Here is a 19,405-nt window from a genome sequence, read left to right on the forward strand (position 1 = left end):
GCTTGAGGGAGGAAGTGGAGAAGGTGGGCGCGCCTGAGGGACTGAGAGAGGGGGAGCAGGAATCTGCACGGCTTGACCCTGCACAGCCCCCCTCAACTCGACCCCAGCAACCCTGATTTGGTGGAGAGAGAAACTACAGGGATCACAATCCACCAGAAGCGGGGCCCACAACAGCCCAGAAGAGTCTACCGAGCTCGCTGACAGGAGTGCACTTTAGTGTTCCCCGATGCTGCACTTCCTTGAGCATGTGTCCCCGAAGTCCAGACCGTCCCAGGCGAATACCCACTTTCTGGTACGTGCCGTTCAGTGCCTCTGTGCTCACTTTTGCGTGTCTCCCCCGTGAGCAGCAGACCATGAGCGGTGGAAACGGGCACTCAGGCACCCCGGCACTCCGGGCGGCAGGCATGCAGGTACTATGAGCAGCCTCAACCACGGGCAGAACAGCCAGCAACAGGCAACAGTCAGACAAGGTGCGAGCCGCAAATAGCAGCGGCGCACCTCGGAACTCTGGGTGGCAGACAGGCAGTCCAGGCGGCCCCAGCCATGGCAGAACCGCCGAGAGCAGGCAGCCAAACCGCAAGACACGGGCCGCAAACAGCAGCGGCGGCGGGAGCACAGCAGTCCACCCGCATCCAGGTCCGTCGACACCAGGTGAGTTCTGGCAGCAGTGTCCCCAATGGCGGGAAGAACCGCCGAGAAACAGGCAGCCAAACCGCAAGACGCAGGTCGCGCTCGGCTGCGGCGGTGGGAGCACAGCAGTCTTTCCAGCCTCGGGACTCCAGCGACAGTAGGTACGAGAGGCGCCAGGCAAGTTTTTGGAGGGAGTTCGCTGCTTCCTCACTGCCCCCGGCTTTCCAATCGGCTCTGCTCTGCTCTGTCCTCCCCCTGTGCAACCTCCGTTGCTAAGTGCAATGCTCTTGGCATTGTAAATGACAATGCCTTCTAGTTATGTTTTAAATAACAAAACATAAAATAAAAGGTATTGTCATTTACAATGCCACTAGCTCGAACTCGTGTAAATGCGAGACCTATTGCATTGCAAATGCTTGTTGAATTTTTGAGAGTGAAGGGCATTGTGAAATTATCTGCAGTATGGCAAACAGACTGTGCTGAAAAAGTGGGCATTGTTGCCCTCAGGAACTTTTACCTCAATGGTGAGGGAGTACCCGTGAGTCACCCCACCTACTAGCTAGTGCCAGGCATAAATGTGGCACCTGAAGGTACCTCCTCAGAGTTCTTTCTGGACGTGTGGAAGATCAGAGGAGGACTGGACCTGCTGTCTGTAACCGGAGAGGACCACTAAGGACTGGACCTGCTCCATCTTGTAACCACACAGGAGGTCAGTCAACTGACACATAGACTCCACTTTTTGTCCTGAGTACAAGGACACAACAAGCCGCAAGAGGCTTCTTCCTGGAAATGTTCAGCTGACCAGTGGCAACTGAACTTTGCTGTTGGCTTCTGCCTGGCACCCTGAGTATTTCTAAGTTCCCTCCTCAGGTGCCTCTGAAGTATATTTTTTGGTTGCTTGGCACCAGAATAGTTTGTAAACTATGAAAACTTTACTCCAAAGCTTTGGATGTATGGGATTGAATTTCAGCTTTGTGCCAGTCAAGGCTCCTATCACCGCAGAAAAAAATTACTAAGCCATATTCCGCATTGGAAAGTTTTCCGCAAAAAATCTTCAAAGCTCTATCAAGATGAACCTGATTTAAGTATCTGGTCTTCAGTTCCACAACAGAGGCTACAAAGTCCTTTTCTGCAAAAGAGCTTGGAAACTTTTTAAAACTTTTTTTTATTTTTTTTTATTTTCAGACTTTCACCAGGGCAGTCTACTTATATTTGACCAGAGCTAAATCAGTCAGCCTCAAATCACACGAGGTCCTGGTCTACCACTTCCATAGACTATCATTTGCGTTTTGTGAATTTTGCTGATAATTTCCCTTGAATCTTTCTAAACTCATATTTCCGGTTGCCCTTATTGGATATTTTGTTGTTTTTGTCTTCTTTTACTGATGACATTGGTCTCTTTATTTCAAAATTGGTTGCGGAATTGTATTATGTTTTGTGTGACTTTGTCTACCATGTAGACACTGCTTATATATTTTACACATTGCCTTTGAATTAAACACAACTGCTTTGTGTGATGTTACCAGGGATTGAGCACAGGTTTATTTTATTTAATCTGTGTGACAGCTAGTGGGTGGATGTGACCGATTCCTTTGCGGTTGACCCTTGTGCATCCCAAATTATAATCCACTTTGCTACAATATTCATCTGCAGGTGTGTCATTAATGGCACTTTTGGGTTGTTCCTGGGCATGCTGTACAGAAGGGATCAGATGTGTAATGAGATATTCATGAGGTACCGGAGTTGGAGGGAGTGGTTGCAATCGCCTTTACAAATCTTGATTCATTTCAATGATTGGAATAAATCCATGGGTACTTGAGCCATCTAGGACGCCGATGGTTGAGATATATTCTGGTCTTGTGACAGTTTGTAATAAGTGGTTCCTGATGACCACAAGGTTCAGGATCTACAACAGATTCCCCCATTTACAAAATGAATACGAAAGGCCATTTTTGGGTGGTCACCATCGTCATCCCAATATAATTGTTGTATATCTGATTTTTGTTCAGAAAAAACTATTCACATGTGAAGAGATTCTGAAGAGGAGTCATCTAGTACCTGTACTGGTGGTTCTGGTGTAATGCAGAGTGGTGAGACCACTGCAGTGTTGCTATAGCTATAGTGGTTATCTGGGATGCAGTGGCAGTAGTGGTAGTTTTAGTTAAAGTATTTGGTGCGTCTTTGGGTTCAGAAAATACAGGTACAGTTTCTGCAGTCGACTAAGATATGATCATTGGAGAGTGTTTAGTGAGAGATGACGGTTTTTGCTTAGTTGTCAACAGCAAAACTTCTGTGGAAGACTTTGCTGACAGGGACCTCCTCAACGAGTGATGCTTCACGGATGATAGATATGTTGTCAATGGTGTGGTTTGAGATACTGAATTGTCAGCTGTAGATCCTTGGTTGTCAATAGAGGGTCAGTGTTAGAAAAGGATTTTATTGATGACGAGGAGACAGTCATCAATGTTAAACTCATCGACAACTGTTCTGTTTAGAGTGTGGTATTGGAAAGTCAACAAATGTTTAGAATGTTTTATATTTTTTATATTCATGAGGCGTTCATCATTAATGGCACTTGCGGTATACACTCACATGTATATATTTATATTAATGGAATCATCTCTGTCATTGTTAACTAGTGGTCCTGAGTTCTGGCATTTTATTACCTCTTAATTGGAGTTGAGTTTTTGCACCACAAATACTTTCAGCACTGTTTTTTTTCTACTTCATGGGCATAATGGATTTGATTCTTAGTTTTCTATATGATTTATACGTATATCTATGCGTATTGATTATAGAATTAATTGTCACCCATTTTACCACTGGTCCTCATGAGCCCTTACATGCATCAAAGGCAGAAACGAATTGATAATCCCTCTTCATGGGAAGGAAAACCAAAGAACAGAATATAGTGAATTAATCATTGTTGATGGGGATATATATCAGAAAAAGGTAATATTGTTTCTCCCCTCAGACTATTTTACAGTGGATTATACACTTCTGGAAAGGAATATTAGAACCATCTATTCTTGTTAAATCTTGTTTGAATGATGCGGTCGAGAGAGGTTTAGATTGACCTTAATTTTGTTTTTTTGTCAAAATAATGTTTCTGCATTTTTGTGATGTTTACAAATGTTTGTTGTATTTTATATATTTAACACAAGTAAAATCAACAGTGCCTACGATTGGGATTCAGAAAATATATGGTTGCATTAGTTATTCATTGAATGTATTTGGCCATAACTAATTTAGCTGGCTGATCAAACACATTGGTTCTGCCTGATTCAATAAATATTGAGTAATTTTTCTTGCGCTCACACATTTAATTTGTGGATGCTTAGCATTTCATTGAGAGCTTCGTTGGCTGTCAATAGGCTTAATCATATGTGGAAGGTGTGATTTTGAATCTTTCTTAGATTTTTTTCATTGATAGAGAACCTTTAAAAGTGGAAGCCTTTGCTGCACCTTGATCAGAAGTCTGTCCCTTAAGAGAAGACGCAGAGGATCTTTTTGGGGGCATTACAGCGGGCTGCAATCAGGTTGCAGAAGCAATATTTTGTGCTTTGGGTTCTTCCAATTTGCGTTTTTCAGCTGAGAAACTTTTCTCTACAGAGGCCCCTGGAATTAGCAAGCACAGCAGTCTACCCTCTCTATCTTTGAGGGTCGTAGTGGTTACATTTTTGTATATGTCACAGGTTTTATTGCCGGTGACCTAGTTTCAGTAGACACAAAATATATTTTGTATGAGGGTCATCAGTATAGGCATTTCTGGCTCCACAACCTTACATGGTTTGAAGAGAGTCATTGTGTGAGAGGACCCAGCAATCATGCTTATGAGTCACAAAAAAATATATCTCAGCTCCTTGTGTGGGAAGACTACCACTATCTTGTATCCTGAAGTGCAGATCTAATCAAAATAATTTAGTAGAGTAGCAAATGAGAAGAGCTGAGAGGGATTCCCTGATGCCAAATCGTTGAAAATCTTGCAATTGGGGCCTCTGGGGTGAGTTGAAGCCCTGAGCACCTCCACCTGATTGGCTGGACATCAGGTCATAGGAGGTGGATGGGCTATTTAATATTTATGAACGTTTTTCCATTTGCTTTACATGCCAGTCGCTGGATTGATAATATTGAATACCAAGGGTTCCTGGATAGACTTTGGGAAATAATTCAAGCATGCTAATATATGAAAGATTCAGTGCTGCAGAAGGGCAAAACAACCACAAACAACAAAAACTGAGCACAACAGTGGAACCCCTATCGGAGATCCCACCTATCCTGTTATCCCCAAAATCCTTGTAACCGAGGCAATAGACATGTATATGTATTTAGGTGTTAGACTGGGCACTGAAATAAATCAGTAAAAAAAGAAGTTGCTGTGTGCGGCGTCCTTTGTTCAAAAAATTGTCTTTTGGCCATTGGTCTGGCCCAACGCCAGCACCCGCTGTGGAGCGATCCTGTGAGGAGACCACATTGTGTGAAAATGTATTTATATATGTGTCACTTTACAGCCCTGAAGAAGTCAATTGTCTTGGACGAATCGCGTTGGCTGTTCTTCCCTGTACATGCATTCCACATCTGAACCTATTTGAATAAAGGGAAGATTTGAAAATGCATCTTTGAAATTGAATCAGACTTCTTGGTTATTCTAATGTATAAGTACTATTTGGTGCACCGGTTGGTTTTTGTTTACAACCACAATGAAAGCCTGGAGATCACACTACACTTGTATCTTGGATGAGTCATGCACAACCAAGAAACTTTTCGAAAGCAGTTGAGAATTCTATAACTTCAAATAGCACCAACCGAATTTAGGAATTCTGCAATATCACAATAGATATTTAATTCAAATATGTAATAATAAAGAATCACACTTTCTCTGTACCTGAGGCTGTAACTGCATCTCCTTGCCATCTGCTATATTCCTGCTATCTCCGCCAAACAACTTAACCCTAAGCTCTTTCGACTTGCTATAAAAAAACTATGCACTAATTAACACTGCAAACTCAAAAGACGTCTGTCACTCTAACATAATGGAGAGCATTCACCTTCCATTCTCTGCTGCCATACCAGCCACGGTGGACATTAGTTTTTCCCTAACAATAGGATGGTTGGTTCCCCAGCGACCAGAAAATATCTAACAAAGTCTATCTTAAACAAGCATTTGCAATGCAATAGGTCTCGCATTAGGAAGGTTTGAGCTATTGTTATTGTAAAGGACACATTTTTTATTTGTTTTGTTTTTGAAAATAGCGAAATTAAAAGCTTTGTCATTTACAATGCCAATAGTCATAACTTTCGCAAATGTGACACCTATAGCATTTGTAATACAATATGTCTTGTATGTACGTGACTTACATGTATTGATATTACAAATAACAATGGCTTTTAATTATTCTCAATAATTAATACTTAAATAAATGTTATAGTAATTTAGAATGGCAATAGCTTAAAGTTTTGTAAATAACTTTTGTGAAGATTATGTTCAGTGTATTTTATTGTGACGAAAATCCAAGAACAAAAGTGAAACATTAACATATTTTTGTTACATTTGTAATAAAGCTTGAAACATTGAGAGAACATATTTGAACCAGGTGTTGTTAAATGGTTGCACAAACTGATGCTGTTGTGGCGCTGAGTGATGTGATGGCCAACGAGTGATGCTGTGGCGTTCAGTGATGCTGTGGTAGCGCATAGTGATGTAGTGGTGCCCCTGAGTGATGCTGTGGTGGTACGGAGAGACGGAGAGATGCTGTATGCTATGCTATGTTTTGTTTTGCTATCCTATGTTTTGTTTTGTTATGCTATGCTATGTTTTGCTATCCTATGCTTTGATTTGTTATGCTATGATATGTTGTGCTTTGTTATGCTATCTTTTGTTATGCTATGCTATGTTTTGCTTTGCTATGCTGTTATGTTTTGTTGGGCTATTCTATGTTTTGTTGTGTTTTATTATGCTATGCTTTATTTTGCTATGCTATGTTTTGTTATGCTATGCTATGTTTTGTTGTGCTTTATTATGCTATGCTTTGTTTTGCTATGCTATGTTTTGTTATGCTATGCTGTTTTGTTGTGTTTTGGTATGCTATGCTTTGTTGTGTTTTGCTATGTTTTGTTCTGCTATCCTATGCTTTGTTTTGTTATGCTATGCTAGCTTTTGTTATGCTATGCTGGTGAGGAGGTGAGGGTGAGGGTGAGGGAGGGTTAGGGGGTGTGAGGGGGAGTGAGGGTGAGGGTGTGTGAGAGGGTGTGAGGGTCTGTGAGTGAGTGTGTGTGAGGGCGAGGGGCATGAAAAGGTGTGAGGGTGAGTGAGGGTGTGTGAGGGTGTGAGTGAGTGAGGGTGTGTGAGAGTGAGTGAGGGTGTGTGAGGGTGTGTGAGGGTGTGTGAGGGTGAGGGTGTGTGTGGGTGAGGGCGGGTGTGGAGGGTGAGGGGGTGTGGAGGGTGAGGGGGTGTGAGAGTGAGGGGGTGTGAGAGTGAGGGGGTGTGAGAGTGAGGGGATGAGAGAGTGAGGGAGTGTGAGAGTGAGGGGGGTGTGAGAGTGAGGGGGTGTGAGGGTGAGGGAGGGTGAGGGTGAGGGAGGGAGGGTGAGGGTGAGGGAGGGTGAGTGTATGGGGTTGTGAGGGTGAGGGTGTGGGGTTGTGACCGGGTGAGAGGGTGTAAGGGAGGGTGAGAGGGAGGGTGAGGGTGACGGAATGAGGGTGACGGGGGTGAGGGTGTTTGAGGGTGAGAAGGTGTGAGGGTGAGCGGGTGTGTGAGGGTGTGAGGATGAGGGGATGTGAGGGGGTGCGACGGTCATTTTCCTGTGCAGCTGGTGAGTGTGTATACATGTACAAATGCATGTGTGGTGTAACGTGTATCTTTGGCGAAAGGTATGCGTTTCTATATGTGCATGCACTACAGTCGGCATGTCCAACCCACACTTTGGCCTTCATAAGTCAAGGGTGTTCTATAAATTTCGAACTAGGATTTTCTGCCCCATTGTGTGACCTCACAAAAGTGCTGCTTCAACGCATAATGGGAGATATCTGTCGTGAGGAGGGATCCTTTATATAAAAAAGCCATCCTATGAATATTTTAGACCCTTACCTCCATAATGGTAGCAATAGCATAATATGGCACTTCTTGCCATGCCTGAATGTGAAAATCCCTGGTGAAATGGTGACGGACATTCTGTAGGCATCCTTGGTATCATTGTTGCCCTTTCAAACATAATACGGAATTGGCATATGTTGCCATTACTTGGTGTTTCATGGGCATAATTTCGATTATTGTGGCCAATCTCTGGCACAAAGAGGTCTTTCCTGACATCGGATGGCTACTCTGGCAGGTGATGGGTATTCAAGGCCTGTAATTGCAATACAAGGGCGGTAGGTGTTGATGTGTACCTGATGTGAGCACTCTAAGAGCTATCCATCGGGGAGGAGGAGAGACGCATCTCGTAGGTGTTCTTGCGGAGCATAACGTAACAGCCACACCGTGTGACCACGGGGTACTCCCTAGTCCGATCCTCCCATGAGGCCAGCCGGTCTTTTCTAATGGGTCATTGGATACTGACTATAGGTCACGTCCACAGAGTGGCACTACCAACAATGTATGGTAAGATTGGAGCCCCTATAAATCGGTCCTGATGAAAGCCATGTACCCATAGGGACGTTTGGCTGAAACATGTTGACCCACCTCACAACATTTGTATAGCGGTGATGGGATGATTGTTTCCTTATTCACCGCGCCACTGTTTTTAGATACCATGCAGTTCCCTTACAGAATAAAGTTGCATGGGGGGTTCTGTGATGGCCTTTTAAAACTCACTCTTTTTTCCTTTTTGGGCCCCCACTCACTTTAGAAAGTGCATCCCTGTCGTCAGGTGTATGCCCGTCCTCCATCAAACGGGGTTTCTGGAGGGCGAGGACTGGCAGATGATGAAGCATGACACCTGGTGGTGTGTGATGCCAGTCTATCACTTTTTGTGAGATGCCCTTATAACTATTTGGCACTTCACATTCACTTGGTTACACTCTAGAAGTGGTCTCTTTTTGTGATATACACTCTAAGAGCATGACAAACTCCAATTTGGAGTCTCAAATAATTTAGAAAATTATTTGAGACTTCAAAGTATTGAAAATGGATTTTTCAGTGATAATTTTGCAGATTTTGGGACACACTGCGGATGAGATTTCCGCCAGCACCTATCATCAATAAACCGTTCATCATCTAAAATCTTTATTAAAGCTAAATAAGCCTTTGTGATATGGACTCAGACTGTGGCGACATTTCCAACTTGGCCACTATGGGGAGTCAGCACACTCAACCCTCCCAGATGTCATTTCAGCAACCACCGAGCATGATGAATCTACGGCAGTAATTAAGCTGGCACCTAAAATGCATTTGTTTTGTTTGGGATAGCAAATGATGCTAAGTAGTTTCTCCAGAGCTCACCCACTTTTTTGCTCCTAATTTTGGTTTCAAATTTCTCATGTGACCATCACATTCACCACGGAAGCCCCCGCCCAAAGGCTGCTAAGCATTATTAGTGGCATTTGGATGGTTGGATTAAATTACTGCCAGAACCATCGCCACTGAAGGCATGCCTGCAGACAAGTCAGACATTTCTAAAGTGTTGGACAATGGTTATTTAATCAGCACCTGCCGGAATGTGCCATTAGTCAGAGTAAATTGCGGCTGGACGAAGGACACAGAAATGTTAATTTAAGCCTGCATGTTTAATGGAAAAGACAGGCTGCAACTATACAAGTCACACAACGTTTTAACAATGCATGTGTGCGCAGTGTATCCTGATTCCTCAAAAGATAAAATTATGAGAAAGCTACACGAGCAGAGTACAAACAAGCAACCAGTAAACTTGTCCGTCCTAGATAAACAAACGCATTTTAAAACAAGAGGTGCTAATGCTACCCGCTATGCGTCTGAGATGCCACGGAGTGCTAGCCGAAGTCAGGCAGCCTTCGTTGGGACGTGGGCGGGGCTTGCAAAGAAACAGGAAGGAACTGCCGGGAGAACGTCCTGGAACCCTGCATGCTGAATGCTGGCTGCCGAGGGACACGCTGTACGTGTGTGTGTGTGTGTGTGTGTGTGTGTGTGTGTGTGTGTGTGTGTGTGTTCGAGTGTGTCTTTGCGTGTGTCTGTCTGTGCGCGCGTGTGTCTGTTTAGGGGGGGGTGCGTGTGTGTATGCAGTGTGTGTGTGTGCATGCGTGTGGCTGTGTATGTGCGCATGTGTGAGAGTGGCTGTGTGTGTGTGTTTGCGCACAGGAATCTGAGGAAGGAGATGGGCACGGCGCCGGCCTGAACGTGCGCGTTCACAGATACCAATCGTCAGATTCCCAGGAGACGGGCAACATTAGTTGTCGAAATGGACGCAATGCTTCGCATTGCTTTTCTCCAGCTTGATCTAAAAAGCTCAAGTACTTGGACAGTCTCACCCAGCCAATTGTAGAACAATTTAAACTGAGCATTACTGGGGAAGTTTATTGAAAAAGAATGCTTTATCTTAAGCATGTATTTTTCCTGAAAATAACAAGCTTCTCACAAAGATGTTTCCAAGCGGACACACAGCATGTGCAGTAGACACCATCTGTATTGATCTCACGAACACCATTGAATTTAATTAAGCCAGTGTGATACTCTTGGTTTTAGGCAGTCTCTGATACTGTTGACAATGAAATACTAGCTCAACGATCAAACAAGAAAGAATCCAGGGTACAGCACTTAATTGAATTAAGTTTTACCTCACAGACAGGGCCTAAATGACCGCTCTTCCTCCATTTTGCTCATCAGCATTTGCCTTTTGAGTAGGTAAAATACCCCAATACTCAATCACTTCTCTTCTTATCAAAGCATACCTATCACATCTTCTGTCACAGCAAGTTGTTAAACAGAACGGGCTAAAAAAGGAAAAACCCCATGGCAGTAGATTGTAGGATGGTAGAGAACGAACTGAAACCTAACTCCCCCAAAATGGAGACCCTCGTGTTTGGATCATAGCAGTCTTAGGACTACTTTCTCATGGTCTGTGGAGAATAGATCACTCCCAACCACCTCAATGGAAGTAGAAATTCTGGCTGTGATCATGGACTCCAACTTCTCAATCCAAATCCAAGATACATAAAATTAGCATGCTCCAAAGAACTTAGAATGCTGGAGCCACACAAGTTCTACATCTGAATAGATGTGACTGCGCCACCTTTGCCCTTAGGGACATACACTGCCCCCAGTGTTAAGAAGCCTCGCGTTCAAACCTCCCCTTTTTTATGCTCATTGGGTGAGCTATGGGACAAGACCAATCTTCTTGAATCTAAACTCAGACCATGCAGTCAAAGGACAAACCTCATGTCCAGAAAGACCCCAATCTCGATCATTCATCCATTTAAAAAACATGCATTCATGGGAGCTCCTTAACTGCACAGATTTGCAAACTCCAAAATATAATCCTAAAGGTGTAACCTTTAACTCAAGAAAGCAGAAGGCCAAGGAGATTAACAGATCTTGCGTTTAACTAACCAAGTTATATTAGTTTGTGGAAGAAACAGAATTATTTGGGGATGGGTGACTACCCACCTCAAAGAAAAACCTTAACACTTGTCAGGGTGAAGTTTTAAAGTCACTAAATTAACCTGAGCTTACACCCCCCCCCCACCCCCCCCCCCCCCAACCGGTAACTATGGCACAAGGCAGACCAGTTTAACTTAGGACAACATGTAAATTATTTATGCAGTATCAAACAAGTAATAAAGTCAAAATGCAAAACAATAAAAATCCCAAACCGAATTAGAAAAATAGCTGTAATAAATAAACTGGCACCAAAATGACAAAATCCATTAAGTGGAACCAGAGATATGAATTTTTAAGTTTTAAGTAGAAATGGCACCAAGAAGCACAAAGTGCCTATGATAGCAGTAGACCAGGATCTGGGTGCAATTTGAGGCTGACCACGGTGAAGCAGGGATAAGAAACAAACCAGGTTCACCCGGCTCAAAGAGCTTACCTTTGACTTCGGGCACGATTTATATGTTGGCGGGAAGGGAACTCCTTTGCAGCAGAGATGAAGGGGATCCCTCCCACCAACATAAAGGTCCACTCAACCAATCTATATGCGGATGGCCCTTCAGTTTGGCCACAATGGACAATACTTTGTCTCTACAGTGGTCAGACTTCTCCAATGGCCCTTGGGAGTAAAAGCCACCTGAGAAATGTCTACATGTCCTCCCGCCCAATTAAGATTGGCAGACATGTAGCCATTTTTTTTACTGTGCTTCGGGAAAGTAAAATGTAAATAGTGCTTCACCCGCCATGAGAGATGACTCGCATAGTAAGGGGAGCATGCTTTTTTTATTTTGAAAAAGAAAGTGTTTGGTGCAGGATTGAGGGCACCAAACAGCTAGAGACACATTACAGGACCCATGTGAAGGCGGTTCTTGCCAATGTGTTATAAATGACCACCAGCTTAGTGGTCATTTATAAATTTGAATGTCGGGAACTCCACCAGGGCAGAACCACAGCCCGACTGCTGTGATCTAAATCAGGCCCTTAGTCCTCAAGTCAAAACCCAAGAAGTACACTTCTAAAGCCCCGTAGGCATCAGGGGAGACATTTAGAAACTTGAAGGGAGTCAGGCAGAGGCCAACAGCAGGAATCATTACACATCCAGTTGCCACTGTACAGCTGGGAAGTAGCAGGAAAGGCCTCTTGTAGCTTGTTGTATCCCTGTAGCTTGAATAGAAGTCAGCCTTATGGCCCTTGGAGTCCATTTCTTCGCCCTAGGTGTAGGAGGGGGCAATCCTTTAGGGCTCCTCTCAAGCCACAGACAGCCAGTCCAGTCCTTTTCTATTCTTCTTTAGGTCCAGCAGTGTTTGAATTGGGTGGCTGGAGGTGCCACATTTATTATGTGTGGCAAGAAGTAGTGGGTAGGAATGACTCCTGGGCAGGCCCTAAACAACTGGGGTAAACATTCCTGGGGCCAAATCTGCCCACTTAGCACATTTTCTAGATGGCATAAGTCTTCAGCCATAATAAACTTGCACTCTGAGGGCTGTGTGAGTACAGGGAATGATACTATGTTAATCCTAGTGTCCGCCGTTACCAAACACTAAAGTCTAATTTGGGGCAGCCATTGCCCCCACAATGAATCCAAAGACCTAAGTCAGGTAGAGCAAAAGTAGGGTTTTCCAGTAACTAAACAGTGAATACCCAATAACTGTCTTGGTATCATGTTTACCTTTTTAGTGTGTCCCAGTGTCATATAAACCCAGCAGACCTGTCAAGCAGGATCTGTCACTGTAGTGTCAAGATGGATGTCTGCATCCCCCATCCTGCATATTCTGAGAGGTTCAGAGTAGTCAATTCTGCCCAGGCTGTTTATTATTTGGAGGCTTTTCACACACTTTTCACACCTATTCAAATGCTAATCTCTGGATGGGAGAAGTTGGGAGAGCAAATTCCAATTAGCCTGCAGGAACTTCAGGCAGGAGAAAGGTAACATTCTAAAAGTTACTCTTCCTTAGTATTTATTAAAAATCTGACTTCACTATTGAATTTGATTTTTAACATATTTTAACAGTTGTTTATTTTTCTAGCTTGTCTCATTCCTGATACAGTAATACAATTTTAATCTTTACTCTGTTATTCTAAAACGACAGCTAGGGTGCCCATAGTGAAAAACTGCTTTTTGGTGCTAGTCACTCTAAGGACATGTTAACATTAACTGTTTGGTTTGATCAATGTAGAACAATAATACTCTTTTTGGGTCCAGACTATGGAAACGTTCCTCTTCCTTGGAAGGATGTGGGGGTGCATAGAAGGTAGGAAGGGTAACCGACTGTCCCAGGTGGAAGGGCGTTACCACCTTAGGCAGGAAGGATGCCCTAGTCCGGAGTACTACCTTGTCCATAAAGAAAGTCATGTAAGGAGGCTGTAAGGACAGTGCCTGCAGTTCACTCACTCTCCTGGCACAGGTTATTGCCACCAAAAAAGCTGTCTTGATAGTGGACAATCGCAAAGGGTAGTTATGCAGCGGCTCAAATGGCGCACACATAAGAAAAGTGAGCACCAAATTGAGGTCCCACCGTGGCATGATGAACGGTGAAGGGGAGTACAAATGGGTTAACCCCTTCAAAAACCTTTGCACTAGTGCATATTTGAATAGAGAGGGTTGATCAGGCAGCCAAAAAAAGGAAGAAAGGGCAAAAAGGTAGCCCTTCAAAGTGCCCAGAGCAGAGTCCTGTTGGGCCAAGGAAAGTATAAACAGAAGGCTTGAGATAAGGAAGCAGATAAAGGGTTGATAGACCGGTCTGTATAATATTCACAAAACATGTTCCATCGGTAGGCGTATACTGATTTTGTGGAGGAACCCCTGGCTGCCGGAATAACCTCACAGACTTCGGGAGGGCGGTCAAAAGCTGTCAACTATCCCCACTCAACATTAGATCCTACCGAAGAGGCAGCCTGACCGGAGGATCGATGCTCATGTCGGGATACCAGACTCTCCATGCCCAGTCCTGAGCCAAAAAATAACTTGTGTAGGAAAGTGGGTTTCTGTTGCAGTAACCCCCCCCCCCCCACTTTTTGCCTGATAACTGATGCGCTTTTCCTTGGTGTGCCCTGGGTCCCTGCCAATCAGGTACCCAGGGCCTGTGTTCCTTCCCTAAAAACTGCACTAAAGACTAAACCCAATTGGCATATCTGGCCCCATGTCAGCCCCTGGTAAATGGTACCCTAGGTACCCAGGGCATTGTGACCAGAGAAAGCCCTTAAGGGCTGCAGCACTTATTGAGCCACCCTTAGAGGCCCTGTACCCTGACCCACACACACTGCCTTTGCAGGCTGAGTATCTTGGTGCAGAACTAAACAGAGTCGACATGGCACACATCCCTGTGTCCCATACCCACAAACACACTGCCCTGGCATACTTCAGTCACCCCTCTAGCTGGGTGCACTATGCCAGTGGTGTGGGCACAGGTGCTTGAGCCCTGTGCCCCTACAGTACCAAGGGCCATTCCTGGGCACTGTAAATGCAGTGATGCCATTGATAGTATATGGTGCTGGGAGGTTGTCATTACGAACTCCACAGCACCATAATGGCTACACTGAAGACTGAGAAGTTCGGTATCAAACTTCTCAGCACATTAAACCCACACCAATGTCAGTGTGGGATTTAATGTAAAATGCATGACAGAGGGTAACTTAGAGTTGCCCCCTGAACCTAACTAACAACCCGTGTTCTGACTGAGAGGCTGCCTAGGCTTCCACCCAGCAGACATGTTGGACCCCTAGGTGGAGAGCCATCTGCTCTCCTGGGCCTGCAACAATGCACATCCTGGGACGAGATGCTAGGTCTTCTCCCCAGGATGGGCAGGGGAAGCTTCAAAGGCATGCCACCTTTGTGAGCTTCTCCAGGCAAGAGCATCTTGAATTTCTTCTTTTTGAGGAACTAATTGAGGGCTCTGAGGTCGAGGATAGGACGAAGGCCTCAGTCCTTCTTTGGGACCAGAAAGTAGTAGGAATAGCAACCACTGCCTACTTCGGGCCCTGGAATCCTCTCTATAGCTCCCTTGGCCAAGAGTTGAGACTTCCTTGCAGAGCAAAGAAAGGTGATCCTCCGTCAGCTGATCATACACTGGAGGCATAAAGGAGCTGTAGTCTCGAAGGGGAGGGAGTAGCCCCTTCGGACTATTTGCAACACCCACCTATCCGATGTAATGTTTTGCCAGCGGTGGGGATGATAGCGTATTCTGCCACCGACTGGACAGGCAGAGAATGATCCTGGGGGACCGGACAAGGAAGGTTTTGTTGCGGAGGAGGGTGGCTTGGATTGACTTCTGGTTCTCTGACCCATGAGGCTGGGGTGAACAGCGTCCACAGCCCGCAGAGGTTGCTGAACTTGCGAGGACCTCTGGCTTGGGTAGTGTTGGTGCAGCTGATACGCCCTTCCATAGCCGCAAAAGGAGCGAAAATTGGATGAAGCCCCGGGGGCGGTTGGCTGTGGCATGCGACTCTTCAAAGCGCTCAAGGGCAGCATACGCCTTGTCTCCGATGAGACAGGATCCATCAAAGGGCATGTCCATGAGGTTAGCCTGGACATGCCCCGAAAAAACAGATGTTCTCAGCCAGGTGTGGCGACGAACTGCCACAGTCATGGAAATCGCCCTACCTAGTGAGTGTCCTGTGCAAAGCCACATCTGATGGAGAACTTAGCTACGTCCCTCCCCTTCGATATAGCTTGGGAAAGTAGAGCCCAGTCCTACTCCGAGACTCTGGGCAATACTTGTCCTACCGTATCCCATATGGAATGGGAATAACGGCCCACGAGGCATACAGTGTTCACCAACTGCAATGCTAGGCTGGCAGAAGATAAAATGTTCTTCCCGCAGTTTTCAAGCCTCTGTCGGGGGTACAGAAGGGAATGCGCCAGGAGACGTGGAAGCTTGGACCACCAAGCTTTGGGGGGTGGGGTAGGTGGTGAGGAAGGTTTGTTCTCCCGGTGCTGGAAGATGGTGGCGGGCGATCGACCTATACACAGGAGCCCCGGTGCTGGATTTGGACTATGTCTCCAGAAGGACGCCTGCCAACGCCCCATTGAAAGGCAGTAGGTGTCCGGACACGAGACTCCAGGCTGCAGGACCTTTGTCAAGACATTCGTCTTGACTGACACTGTAGAAAGTTGCAGGTCAAGGACCTCCGCAGCCCTAAGCACACCATGGCAAAAGATACTCCCTCCTCCGTAGCCAGGATAGGAGGGGAAAGCATGCCAGAGTCTGGGGAGGTGTCCTGACCACTAGCCTCAACCAGTTCCTCATACCAGTCCATGTCTTGTTGTTGCGGGACTTCTAAGGGATCCTGCTCACCCTCCCAATCCTTTTCCTCTATCCCTAACCCTTCAGAATAGGGCAGAGAGAATGGCATGGAGCCGTACGGCTCTGTGGGTACTGGTCTCGGCGTCAGAGGACGCCAGACTGGCTGTGTCTTTGGGAATGAGGATCAGGGAGGCGTCGCCGTTGTCACCGGCAATTCAGAGGACCTCGGCGCCGTACGTGATGCCAGGGAAGGTCGCTGTGGAAGTGCGACCGGCGTTGGTCCGGACCAGGGAACAGGTCCACTCGAGGCCGTGGCCGGAGCCGCCGGCATGGGAACCACTGAACCTCTGGAGCCCAAAGGCGCGCCGGCTGGGTCAGGTCACCCAAATATGGCGCACATCACGTCAATATTCCTTCAGCTGTATGTGTTCTGTGAGCCAAAAACAATGTCCTGGCTCGAGTCAGCGTGAAATGAGTGCTGTGGTGAAGCTGAAAGCTGTAATGACGATGCTGGAGAAGGAAAGGGGACTGTTGGCGGCTGAGGAACAGGGCTGGTGCCTCTGCCTATATTTGATTGGTTTGAAGACTGTCAATGTTTCTTAGTATCCCAGTGCTCCACTTTGTAATACACCCACCGATGTTTCCTTCTAGGTCCAATTGTCTTTTAATTTTTAAAGGCCTGTCAGGCTAAACAGCTTGATTCCTTATGGTCTCTGGGTAAGCAAAGTTGCCAACCCCAGTGGTGTCCAACCACAAGAACTTACTGTTGCACTTGGGACAAAACTCAAAGGTCATGTGCTCCATGAACCCTTTCCCCACAAGTTGTTCTCAAACAACCTGGCACCATGAAACTCCTTCTGGTCTGGTTTTCATTCGAGTCCAATTAGAGTCAACGTCAGTAGAAGAGGTTCTGTAGTTGTTGGAGGCAATTTGGCACACTGAAGCAGCTCGACAGCTCTGTCCAAATACAGGCCTGAACCAGATAGCAGAAATAAACAATAAAAGGTAGAGTCTTTGTCTTGGTGCATGATCAGTTTTGGGGAAGGCTCATAAGTAAACCCGAAACATGCTTCAATAAAAAACTTGCAACCTCTTCCTCCAAAATTAGATGGCAGGAATGAACACAACATGCGATATACAGCTAATGCTACATACATGTAGCTTTCTATGTTAGTGCCTATAGTGAACATGGGTATATGGACTAACAGTTGGCCCCATAAGTCTAGTTAAGATAACATTGAGATCCCAAGTAGACGCATGTGGCGCTTCTCAAACCGTCTGTGAAGGCTTTAAGAATAGGGATATTTCAAAAAGATTTGATTACTTATTTGTAAGTTGACATCTATTGCTGTCAAGGGTATGCAAATGAAAGAGTAGGTAAGTTGCTTTCCATTAGCTAGTAAAGGTATCGCACTAAGCGCATTGTCACTGCAGTGAGTCTATGAACAGAGGTTCTTTCACAGTAATTCACAGAGAGTTTAGACTGGGCTGCATAGACAGCCTGTGTAGTTCGGTGGTGATCTTGCATAAGGATCATGCACGTTGATATGTTTAGGACTTCAGAATCCAAATTATTTGATTACGTGACTGCGGTTTGTGGTAGAACATCTGGCTGGCGGGCATTGTCAACAACATTCGGCCCTTCAAAAACAGATATAGGTTTTTTGGTAGAAAAATGTTTGTCAGAAAATGACAGTATAATTTTTTAAGATTCAAGGGACATCAACTGAAAAGCTTTTAAAAGAGGTTTGGAAAGATTTCCATGTGAAAAAGCCAAACAGGCCCAACCCAGTGCTCCAGGATCCTGTCACAAGGAACCAGGAAAAGGAACTGGAGCGCAACTGCCACTGCCAGGATATGATGGAATACTAGATTATTGGGATTCTTTAAAGATACAGCATCAGTTTTCCAGCTTTCCATGGAACAACCGATTTAGCTAGTTTTTCCAGTCATTCCCTTTATAAAAAAAAGTTAGTTAAAGAGGTTATTTTGTCATCTAGCTGATTTGGTGACTTCTATAACTTTTAAACTAGCTTTTGAGTTTTAAAGAAAATACACTAATTTAAACAAGGCTGCTTTTTAACAGACAGCTAATTTTCCTAATGAAAAGTAATAAATATATTTATATTATTTTTTAAAGTGACTCTGGATCCTACATGGGTAGGTGTGTGTTTGGGAGGGAGGTATATAATGACAATTATGTGCTTATGATTCTCAACAGAGGTCCCCTGAAGGAGAACCCCAGGTTTAATAGCAGCAACATTGAGTCCTCCTTCAGGTGATCCAAAACTAGCTAGTGTGCCTGCCTTCACTAGCCTGTCACTAATGTACAAGTCTCATCCTTCAGCCGCTCTAAGGTAAAATTAGGACAGTGAATTGAAAGTGAAGGGATACCCTCCAGTATTTCCTATGGGACTGTAGGATTGGTCCATGAAAATACTTGTACTGCAGATCCAGGGGCAACCTCCAGTCCTCATGGACCAAGGCCAGTACAACTTGCACAAGCTTCGTTGTTTTAAAATTCTCCATCAAGAGGAACAAGGTCAGTACTCTGAGGTTCAGTTTGGCTGCTGAAGTGTGCCCTTGAGTACCAGGAAGTAACCGGATGAGCATACTGGCAGTAACAGCGGAGCTCTGGATCAATGAGCAGCAGCGGCTGGTGTATGGGATAAGTGGCGGGATGGGACATGATGACAAAGGAACGAACACACACACACACACGAACACACACACATGAACACACACACACACACAAAATAAAAACATACCTTACCTTCAGCCAGCCACATTGCTCTCTCTCCTGCTTTTAGCAGAATCCCCTGCGGCCAATCCAGACACTGCTCTCACAGCATGAGAGCAGCATCAGGATTAGCCTGAGCACCCTCGATTTGCGCTCCCAGGGAGACTGTGCCAGCTGTCTCCAGCCCGGCTACGCAGCTCAGGTTGGAGACACATTCACTGTTTGACTGGC

At 45.3% G+C, this 19,405-nt stretch overlaps 1 protein-coding gene across 3 annotated transcripts in view; it reads right to left on the bottom strand.

Moving 5' to 3' along the window:
* Positions 1–19,405, bottom strand: part of PCNX3 (pecanex 3) — an 873,417-nt gene that overhangs the window by 78,690 nt on the left and 775,322 nt on the right. The gene's annotated exons all lie outside the window — the stretch shown is intronic.

Source organism: Lissotriton vulgaris, chromosome 9 (assembly GCF_964263255.1).
Source record: "Lissotriton vulgaris chromosome 9, aLisVul1.2, whole genome shotgun sequence".
Classification (NCBI taxonomy): Eukaryota; Metazoa; Chordata; class Amphibia; order Caudata; family Salamandridae; genus Lissotriton; species Lissotriton vulgaris.